We start from the raw sequence: 12,149 nt of genomic DNA, 5'->3' as shown, positions 1-12,149 counted from the left end.
TCAACATTTAACTTTCTAGACAACATGTGACTCTTTTGAAAACTTGGTAGACATAATTTTATTGTTCGACAAAGTTTTGTGAGTAGGTAAGTAGACAGGTTTATATGTACATACTTATTAGTGAAATTTTTGTGAACCGGGGAAATGCAATAGAGGATAACAAGTTTGATCGAGGTAAGATCTGAACAGTGACCAGACCTGATCAGATCAAAGTTTTGTTGAGTTAGATCTCATCAGATCCAGACATTTCCTGGATCTATGTAATTTAATCTAAACAGTGACCAGTTCTGATCAGATCGAAGTTTGGTTGAATTAGATCTATGTATTCGGACCTGATCTGACCAGGTCCCATACTTTTTTTTTCGAGGCCAGCATTTTCTGATTCTGGGACAATCCCCCAAATCCACTATCTCATGAGTGTCATCACCACAAATTATCATTTCTACAAGTAAATTTTTCCCGAATGCTTTTTTCCCAGCTATTACATTCTCGAATCCGATTTCTCAAATAATATTCCTTAAACGACCATTTTCCCAAAAACTGGGGGGAGGGGTGTGTTTGTAATTGTATAATTTCCAAATGCAAGAATTTTTTTTCAATTTTGATTTTAAAAAAGTACTAGTATCATTTTTTTGAAATTTTGGTAAGCAAAAAGTAAGATTTTTTGATAAAGTATAAGTAAAGAAAACATGATTAAATTACTAAGAAACCAGTACTTTGGATTTCCCCCACTCATTTGCATGCTCAAAATTACGTTGGTCTTATGGGACGAACTATTGTATCGAATAATGTATCAAATTTTTAAAGTAAGTATAAGTATAAGTATCTACTTACCTATTTTGTAAATTATCGTAGTAAAAACTTAATTTGGAAGTCATTTTTTTCAATAGACACATTTTCAATATTTTGCAAAAAGGCAACGATTTCGTTTGAGAAATTTTTTTCCAATGTAAATCGATTGAGTGTATTCAAATTTGACAACTAAACTCAATACAAACCACATGCATAAAAATTTCGAGAAATAATGACAATGAATAATATTTTTGCAATTTTCTGCCCAATCTTCACTAGATAATAATTGTAAGTATGTAGGTCGAAATATATGTAAGTACCTACTTGGACAAATCAACCAAAAGTAAGAGTGCGATTACTACGATTGAATATAAATAGGTAATAACGCATGCAAAAGATTTCAAATCAGATTACTTTTTGGCAAACATAGACCTTGAGCTGTATCTGTACATGGAGAATAAAACCTCGTTATACGCTAATTTAACGCAAACATCGCAAAGAACACTAGCGTGACAAATACAGAAATTAATCTAATTGGTCGTTTTGATAAAATTTTCGACTTTGTAATCTTATTACTGCCGACTTGCGAGTAGGTGGACAGATCACAGCCGAAAACAGAAGATTAAGCACATGGCCTACACAAAAAATGAGTCAGAATACCGAAATGCCGTTCTACGAGTACGTTTCTGGAAATTGAATTCCGATGGCTAAAAATTAGAATTCATTCTACTTGTATTTCAAGGCGAATACGAATATCGCATCTAAATGCAGAAAAAAGTTTCAACGATCATCTTCATTATTTTCAAGATCTGCATTTAAAACTCTAAATAATTAATTTCAATACTTTATGTACGAATAAGTAGGTACCTTTTTTATTTTTTTATGGATCTTCATTACAATATCCATTTTACAAATCTTACTCATATACAGATCTCATTTTTTAGTGAGAAAAATGAATCACCTAGGTAGGTAAGTAAAGTACATGATGTACTCAACAGGTTCACTGAATTAGTTCGAGCACCGATTTTCTGGAGGGTCCCAAGAATGAAGAGAATAATGAAATGAACATGAATCATCAATCCTGAAGTGTATAAAATCAAAATATAAGAAATTTTCAAGTTTTGTTTTTACTCTACGAATTTTGCCTATCTAATGTAGTACTTTAAAAGAGTTCATTTTTATGAGAGGGAGAGGCGATTTTTCTGGGTTCATTTTGGCTTTTTACAACGGTTGTACAAAAAGTTGCCTTCTGATATACTTTTTGTTGTTCATTTTCGCGATTTTTGATGTCAAGTCACCTGCAGTAAATCGTTTTCATCTTGTTTATAAAAAAAAAAGAAGAAAAGAAATCAATCATAAATCTAATGAAGAGAGCTGCATTTCTCTAGTTCACCGTGGTAGATATACCTAGTTGATTTTTTTCTTCAAGTCATAGTGTGTTATTTCAATCCTGAAATGAAGAAGTGACCGCGAATTTATAATGCAACAGCTGTAGGACACACTCTGGCTTACATATGTTACCGTTAAAGTATTTACTCCAGGTAATGTATGAAATAACTAGTTATTTCATACATTAACGAAAAAGTATTTAATGCAAGTAAATTGTTCACAGTCTACCTAGGTAATGTATGAAGAATCTAGTTATTTCATGAAATAGCTAGGTGTGATCAGTTAAATCATGAAATGAGCTGTTAGAAATTATTTTATTACAAAAATATGGTTTTGAGCATGATAAAAAACATTTGATGACAAAAAAAGCTTCTAAAAATTGAAAAAAAAATAAAGATCCCATTTCAAAACTTAAATATTTTGAAAAAACATCAAAAAGTACATCTATGGAAATGTTTTCAGAATTTTAAATGAGTCGAGTACCTAGAGACAATGTGAAAATAATGAAAGGCCCCCACCCGCCCCCTGAGGGGTGAGCGAAATCGAAACACATGACTCAAAAACGTTGGTCAAATTGACATAAAATGACCCTTCTGTGATTATTAAGGGAAACTCTATTTGACATGATGATTTGAGGAACCTCATGTGTTCTAGAGGGGGTAAAATGAAAATTTTGGGAGAAATAACTATTAACGAGTAAGGTGTCGTTTCCGCATGATTCGATACCGCTGATCACGAATATGACGTCAGATTTTCTGCTACACTCATCTACCCCCCTCCAGAGCCTTCAGTCCCCCACCTCAATTTTTACCATTTTCGAAATAAAGTTACTCTTATGATATTGGTGTCATTTTCAAATGATTCGAACCTCCAGAAACCTGAACATCAAGTCCGATTTTGTGCTACTTTCATCTAGACCCTTCCAGGAGCCTAGAACACATTTTTCGAATTTTTCGCCACAGCGCACCAACACAAAAATTTCGAATAAAAATTCATGATGTTTAGGGATCAAAAATACATCCAAAAAACGTGTTTCTAAAATTGAATCGGTCAGTGCAGAAAGGTAACAAGTCACATTTTTGAAAAAAAATTTTTTTGCGGAAATGGGGGTTTCAAAGTATGGCGGATCGACTGGTGATGTCAGATTTCTGAAAAACTGCCGGGAAAGTGGTATTTGGGCGCAGAAAAAGGGCGGATCCGCATTTATGACTTTTTTGTAAAATTTTTTAAATTCCTTGAAAAATAACTAACATTTTTGAGAAGACCATTTTTTGAAATTTAAGTTAATCTCTGAACTGAAAAATGATGAAAAAATTAACAACTTCGACAAAAAGTCTTAGAACTCAAGGGGTTTTTGGTCAATTTAAACGGGATAGCAGTCTAAATGATGTACTTAGATGTAGAATCAAGCCCCATTCGTGCCCGAGAAATTTTGAAAGAAATTTTGTCAATTCAGTGCAGAAAGGGTCTAAGTCCCATTTGTTTAGGCAGCAACAGCACTGGCGCACGTGAATATTTTTTTTTGGAAACTGCGCTAAAAGTTGTGTCTTGGGGTCCTCTTTCAATGACCTTAAGCATGTTTACTGAGATTTTTTGATTTTTGAATGAATCAGTTTTTTGTTATTCCTGAAAAATGCAAAAATGGACTTATGCCCTTTCTGCACTGACCGATTCAATTGTACCTCGCAATTTTCATAGCTAAAAAGCATAAAAAAAGTTTTAAAAACGCCATTTAAGGGGTAAATATGAGGGGAGGGAGTTGAAAATTTTTGTGGGGATACCTCTCATAAATGTTCACAACATACCAAAAAATCAAAAAATTCGGTTCTCATGGGGCTGAGAAAATAATTTTTATTGTAATTCCAAAAAAGGGGAGTTTCTCAAAAAGGAGGGGGTCTGGGGGTCTGAAACTTTCCACACCGAAGTTTCTCAATAGTACCCATCTACCAGGTGAATATCAACCCAAAAGCTCTTCAGATTCAAAAATTATTTTTTTTTGGAAATTTTGAACCCCCCCTTACCACATGAAGGGACACTTTGGAGAGTGACAGGTAAGTATTTTTATGACCTATTAAGCAATATAAAAACTTTGGAACACGTCTGCCGCATATATCTGGCAGTTCGTTTTTTCAAAATTTTCCCCAATTTTGTGGGCCTGCACCCCCCACAGGGACAGGCTAGAGAGTGGCAGGTTCACAAAATTATCACGCCCGAAAATATTTCGTACCTTTAAAATGGTCCCTAGCTTTATATGTTATCGGTTGGATTGAATTGCCACCAGCTCCTGGACTATTACCTATTACCTACGTAACCCTAACTCAAGTTTAAAATTGACACGTAGCAAACAAAAATGAAACGTCTGGTACATTTTTTTTACAGGTAAACATACCTACATCATATGTATGTACCAACCCTTAATATGGGGAAGAAAAATAAACACAAAGTTGCAAAAAGCAATCTAGTTACACTATTTCGCAGATTAACGAGACAGCAATCTAATATATCAGACTATGATCATGCCTGGAATGATTAGAATCAAGCCATGATGATAACGAATCGCTATTTCTGCTTTGTCAAGCGTGCCATCCCATGTACATACGATGTGTACTCCATGAACTAATAACCTGAATTGCGCATTTTGTCAACAAAATGCGTATGATTTTTGCACGAGACAGTTTTTTTCTTCTTTCTTTTCGATGACATTAGATAATCCACGCGTGTGAGCCCTCTCCAAGGCATACACATATGCTGATATGCGCTGATATCTAACGAAATGATACGAAGAATATTGTGTTTACATATTACGAATAAGTATATTCGAGTATCAAATCTACAAGATATGATAACGTTTGCTCGACTGCTCGTATTGGCGGAAAATATGCGAGGAAAAATTGAATAAATTTCTTTGAGCATAGCATACACCATACACTCGATACACTTTGGCGTCGAATTCAATTTATCGAAATAATCGGGTTAATGGCCGCCACCGTACGGCGCGGCGTTCATTTCAAGGGCGATTGGATTGTTATATGTACTCGTACCTGCGTTGTTGCAGCGAACGAAAATCAAATAAAAAAGTTACTCAAAAAAGCTAGCGATAAACTATCGCTAAATGTTCCTAATATATCTACCAAAAAGTGATAAAAATTGTCTTTTTATAATTTTTCTCATTTACAAAACCGGTGTATGTAGTACCTTAGGTACCTAGCTACCTACAAACTATTTTGGCGAAGCGACTCGATGCGACGTTTCTCTACATATCTACTCACTTATTCTCAGAGACATACCATAAACTACAGTCCAATTCCAAAAGGTATGGAAAATTTAAACGTAAAATAAAATATACCTACAGGTAGCATAGATAGGTATTCAGCGATATGAAAAATTGTTATTGCTTTCGAAGCACGAAAACTTTCTCATATAAATTTTTTCCGTCTTTCATAAAGATCTATTTTTTTTTTTTTTTTTTTTTTTTCATTTTTAATAATTTTGCCCAACGGTGAATTCCTGTAGAGTGCATATGAAATTGATATCTTACTCTTGTTTTATATTTTCGTCAAGGCAAATTTCAATTTCACTATTAATTTCTCGATCGAATAAGTTGTCATTTAGCTTTTCAGCAAAGCTGTACAAAAAGAGTGAAAAATATGCGAAGTTTATGCCAAAAGAATCCAGTAAAAATTGCAACTCCTCGACTTGATTATGAAATTTCTCGATAGGCTTCCCAATTTCTGTCAGGTGTAAATTTTTTTCACAAAGGTATAAAAACATTGTTTCTTTTTGTGCGTTCACGTCTTAAATTATGAGCGAAAAAACACGATTCCCGAGAACATTTCAAATAAAAGCTTCCTGACTTTTCTCGATTTTCTGACCAATTTTTTTCAATTTCCTAGATCTTTTGAAAATCTACTACACACAAAAATGTATAGTGGGAGTTGACTTTTGCTGTTTGGTTATGAAGCCGGCACCGGAAAGGGGGTTAGAGAGACTCTCATTTTGAAATTCGAAATTTTATCATCTTCAATGGCTAGATGATTTCATTTTAGGATTTTTTTTTTTTTGAAATCTGATGGAGCCTGACAAAAAATTAAGATCAAGTGATCTCAGAAAGACTTTTAAATTTTTTTAAATTTTCATGTCATAGTGTAAAGCTCTTGGCAAGAGCTCATAGTTTAAACAATTTGAAATTTTTTTTCAAAATTTATTTGCTTTAGGCTCCACATTATCATGTTTAAAACTTTAGAAACACTGAAAGTAAGTTAATTCTTACCTAGTTCATGATTTTTCAAAATAAGTACATAATAACTCTTTCCTTAAAAATATCATAAGTTTGCGATTATCTCCTTAAAATGGCGTAGGCCTAATTAAATTGAAAAACGAATTTGCATTTACGCCTGATAGTGGACATCAGAGAACCACTTAGGTAAATCAAAACGATGTTTTCAAAGCATGTGAAAATTTTTCTAATTTGTCATATTTTGAGTAAGTAACAAGGACAAGAAAGGTTGGACATTGACCTGAAAATTTGAACATTTTTTCGCGTTTTGTTGTGGTCATTCGGCCATAATTTTTGGCTAGGTTCCAACAAATTTAAAAAAAAAAATTGAAAACAACTCACTCTAGTAAGGACTTTATCACATTTGAGATGTCAGGGTTTTGAGATAATCCGAGAGGAGAGTATGGTTGAAATACATCGAACATTTTTGACAATATTGGTTTTTTTATCACCTTGGTCTATTTTTTCAACTATAAAAAATTTGAATGAACAATGTGGATCTGGAAACAGGAAGGTTATTAGGGACTCGCGATGAGTTGGGAAGGAGAGAGAAGGGTTTGAAATGTCCCGTTAGAACACTTCATGAATTCTTTTTGCTCAAAAAGGATATGCGACGCGCCAAAAATATTTAAAAAATTTGAAAAGAATTCAAACCCCATTCCCCAACTCATTCTAAGTCTCTTACACTCCAAATCATAGTACTTATTTTAATTCATAAATCAACAATAGTTCTTCGATTAGGGGAATTTCCGTGGTTTTTCAAAAAACTTTAAGGCATTTCAACTCCCCCTCCCTACACCATATCGGACAATCCGTTTCAAGATTCGCAACATTGTACTTTTTTCCTGACTCAAATGTTCATCGTTAATAATTAATTTTATGTATTTCCGAAATTCACTGATTTTGGGGCAAAAATTATTCAATTCTCTGAAATTTTCATGAATTTGCTGAATTCCCCAAAGACTGCATACCATGAAAAAGCTCAACGATACTCCTTGTTCCTTATTCCCTACGCGATTGATATCTTTGCATAAGTACAACTACCGACAAAAGTGTACTTAGGTACGTAGACGTACTCTCGTAGGTATAATAAATGCTACTAGCTCGTTAGTATCAATGAACGCACGTAAGTATTATTGACTCCTTATGCGTGCAATTTACGACCAGTTTTTTTTGCTTGAAATTTAACCTTCTTATATGGAACAGTGCACATGCAATAAAAGACAATTCATTAACCGCGTGTAGGTAATAGTTAATAGTTATAAAAGATGTCTCACGTGCACGATTCGCGTACATTCGAACAATAATCGTCTAGGTGTACACAATTAAAACACATCTAATCGAGGTTTACGCGATTTTATCGTTTTTGCGTGTTTTTATTGTTAAATTTTTACGATCCGCAGTACAGTATCAACAGATTGTATCAGTCGAGTTTGATAATTTCACATATTTGGGACGAGCCTGTACCGTGTACAAGTACATAGATATACTGCTATGATATACCCGTTGAAGTACAAATGAGAAAAAGCTGTTTAAAATTTCCATACATACTAAATGTAATAATGTAATTTGTCTGAAATCTATTCTCACTCACATGTACTCGTACTCGTATCCACACGCTGGTAATAAAATTCATAATTAAATTTCGAACTGATTTTATGTACCTACTACATACAAGTACGAGTACTTTGTTTAGTAACATTTCAAAGCACAATAACACGAGTATAGATATTTGCGTTGCACCATTTATTAATTATTGAAGATTCCTTCGAGTGAAATTTTTTTCTTGTTTATACAAACGAAAGACTGCATGACTAAAATAGCTCGTGCGTCGAACATTGTCTCGTGTTATTGTTTATCGACCTTATGGAAGTTTTCAATACAATCTTGACATTTTTATTACAGTGATGTTTTGGCGGCCGCAGAATGAAACACAGAAAAGGATTTTATTTTCGGCCACTTTCCATTAAAAGTAGGTAGGTAGAGGTACATTAGTCTTGGTAGCATTGCACGATAGATATGTCGACAAATCTTCTAGAAATTGGATCACCGATGCGAAATAAAAACCTTATTAAGTATGATATTCCTATTAACGCGGAAATTCACCGACATATTACGAGTAAAAATTTCCTAACACGCGAGGCGTTGAAAATTTTTCACATTACAATGTTGCTTTTCACGAAGGAAATATGTTTTCAATTTTATTTCGATGGGTGTAACGATGCCATTTAGTTAACAATTTCAAACATTAGGTATATTTTCCAATAAGGAAATAGTTAGGTATCTGGAGATTGAATTTTTATCAATTTGAAATGTCGTGCGTATGGCAATATGGCACATCGTTTGTTTTGTTTTTTAGACATAGAGCTCGAATATGACCTCTTTTCTAGGCGAAACTCCAATAAAAAACCTCCATGCTCTGAACAAAATATCCTATGCATATTTGAACTCAGTTTAAACAAAAAAAATCACCAAACGGTACAGTTATGTAGAGATAGGCACCTAATATGAGAAAAAATTAAATGCGCTGGTAAAGGGAGAGTAGTGGAAAGAATTTAATATTCGAAGTAGGCAAATGAGATTTTAAATTCTACGAATATCTTCAAATACAAATTTGATTTTGCTTTCCTTAACAACTTCCTTCAAATTTACATCATTTCTAAGATCTGTAGATAGTCTATTCAATTTATTAACGAATAATATCTATCTATAGAAAATATTTCTCAACAACTTTTTTTAGTTCTCTAAAAGAAAATTTCAAACAAATTTTCTTTCCTTTTGCTTTTAGGTAAAACTCAGCGAAGCTGAAATATGAAGCATTGGTTCGTCTAAAATTCATGAAACTTAATTGTAAAGAGCACAATCTTCATTTTGCGCTTATTAAATAGTACGTTTCTGTGTAGAAAACTTTCAGCTATGTACTTCGTTAAACCGCAAAGAAGCCAGAAGTTCCCTAAATGAGAAGTTTTCACTACCTAGTACCTACATACAGTAATGTAAAAGCGCATATGAAAGACGAACGTACCATGTATGAGGCGCGAAACTGAATGAAAAATTCAATGTAACTTATTCTCAAATAAGTATACGTCCGCACTTAACAGATTTTCTACTTGGACAGTAGACACGAATTTCAACGTCATGCACAAACTAAACGAAATATCATTAATTTCTTAAGGTGGACTGGAACTAGAAAATGAAATTGTATTGCCGAGTACATACATCGTCCAAACCCCAAATTCTTAGCGATAAAAGTATTCTTAAATATTGAAGACCTTAAATTTCAAAATTTCATAGAAATTCAAGTAAGTATGTTAATCGTATATAGGTACATACTTATAAGTATAGCTTCATAACTTGGGAAATGCTCTACTAGACAACAAATCTGAGAACAAAGGGCAAAATCAATAAAAATCGAGAAATTTGAATTTTTAAAGGGGACAAGCGCCCAAGAAGAGAACTTTTCAGTCATCCATATTTGGTCAAAAAAAAAATTCAGTGGCCTAAATGGAAAATCGATAGTCGTATGGGATTTTGAATTTTTCAAAATGAATTACATGTACAATCACGTTTAGGATGTAAATTTTGGCAAAAGTTATTTTTCAGGGGCCAAATTTTCAAAAAAAAATAAAAATAAAAATTACATTTCCTCTGTCATTAATGTTGAATACGGAGCCCTCTGTTCATTGAAATATTCAATACCAGTCATTCAAAGTCATTGACCCATCTGTCTGGACTCTCAAAGTTACTGACTTACCCTGCCTAGCTTCCCAAAGTCGTTTGTCTGCCTGTCCAGCCTCGGGACATTTTTCCCCATCAGTATGGCTTTTCAAGGTTTTCTGCCTGCCTGCCTGCCTGCCTGTCTGTCTGGTCTCCGTGTGTCTAGACTTTCATGGTCGCTGATTTTACCTGTCTAACGTCTGTCTGCCTGTCTAGCCTCTTACGGTCATTGGCCCGTCTGTCTGTCTTCACAAGGTCGTCTGTCTGTCTGACACATGTGGCTGGACTCGCAAATCGCGCCTCTTATTCCAGAAGATCCGCTCTATAACCAGAGAATTCAATGCTAGCTGACAAATCATTTGAGAAGAAAACGGCGAGGTAAACACAAATGCAGAGGAAATTGCGAAAGTGAGGTGGAAGTACTGCGAAAAATTATACAATGAGGATCATCGTAAGTGCTGAAGCCAACGATTCCAAGAATTAGAAGAATTAACGCCTTCGAAAATTTATAATTCAATATCCATATTCCTTTTTTGATGGTTTAAAATTTTTCAAATATTTTTCATTCTTTTTCGTTTTTTTTCAAGGTTCTATTTCTCAAAAATTCTCAAAAAATACTAAATCTGATAGAAAACTCCCAAAATATATACATTTGAAGGTATAAAACTGCAAAAAATAAAATCCAGTTTCCAAAACTTTTCATCGCGGTGTATTTTTTGAATTGTTCATTATTATTATTACCTATTATTTTCATTTTTGGTCTCAACCTAAACGTTTTGAATGATCAAAAATGAATTTTATGCAAAATTTTTTACCAACCATACGAAAACACAAAAAGGTATACTTAAGTTAAGTAGATATTATAAATGCTGGTTGATTCGTTGATTCGGGAAAAAATATGAATCACCCATCTAATTACAACGGTACAAAATGAATACGACTTTTAATAAAATCTCAGCTGGTAAATATACGTGTTCATAGATTAGGTACGTACATAAACCTCTTTCTTGCTGCAGGTTTAACGCAGTTTTACCTATACCAACCGAGTAACTATAAAAGTTTGTAGAAGATGTACGTAGCAAACATACCATAGGGAGAGAAAAAAAGTGGGAAATTTGACCCGTTTTCAGGGAAAACAATAAATGAAAACATATAATGATCCTGGCGTTATCCAGTTTGCGATTTACCCGTACCCACGCTCAACTTCGACCAAACTACTGTCACAGTTTACATTCAAACTTGGCAAGTTTATTTAATAGAATTTTATATATAAAAAGTTCAAAGTATCTACGTATATATGAATTAAGTTGGTAAAAGTTTTCCAGGTATTTGCGAATTTCATGTATACGAGACGTTAACATGTCTACTGGGCAAAGTAAGGTAGGTAGGTACTATACGAGTAGAAACGAACCAAGGAAAAAAATTCACTTCCAAGTGCCACATCTCCCAGCATTTCTGTTAAAGCTATGCACTCTTAGGTTGCTAGGTACCTCTACCTACCTGTATAAAAGTCTAGAAATGTTAACCTGATACGAAAATTGTGTTCTTGTATCTTTTGACGTTAATTAAATGAAAAAGGGTGTTGTTCCATCGAAATTCCTTGCTTCAGACACGTAAAAAAAACAACATGTGTAATATGGGCTACTCTTCCGCGTATGTGACCAACACTAACACGTGTAAAGGCAATCTCATAAAAGAGTATCTAATTTGTTTTTCTTCATCGTCATACGTGTAGCCTATTACACAGACGACCACTTTTACTCAGACCTATTACCTATACTAAACCAACCTTTCTCAATTCACTCGTACGTACGTCCACAAAAGACGCAGTTATCGAGGGTACTTGCAGCTCAATTAGTCGAATGGTTTATTTTTCATTTATCCCATGACTCATGCTGACCATAGGGGGAAGTGAAGATTTACCGACTTGACCAACTACAACGTAAGATAACTATTATTTTTTCTCGCACCTTTG

General features: G+C 33.9%; 1 long non-coding RNA gene across 1 annotated transcript in view; it reads right to left on the bottom strand.

Moving 5' to 3' along the window:
- LOC135842257 (uncharacterized) overlaps positions 1 to 10,495 on the bottom strand; it is a 41,332-nt gene extending 30,837 nt beyond the window's left edge. Inside the window, exon 1 of the long non-coding RNA XR_010558099.1 lies at positions 10,212 to 10,495. This is a non-coding gene — a long non-coding RNA (uncharacterized LOC135842257). The remainder of the gene's footprint in view (positions 1 to 10,211) is intronic.
- Between the last annotated feature and the right edge of the window lie 1,654 nt (positions 10,496 to 12,149).

Source organism: Planococcus citri, chromosome 1 (assembly GCF_950023065.1).
Source record: "Planococcus citri chromosome 1, ihPlaCitr1.1, whole genome shotgun sequence".
NCBI lineage: Eukaryota > Metazoa > Arthropoda > Insecta > Hemiptera > Pseudococcidae > Planococcus > Planococcus citri.
The sequence above is the reverse complement of the archived record's forward strand: the minus strand, read 5'-3'. Positions and strand labels throughout refer to the sequence as shown.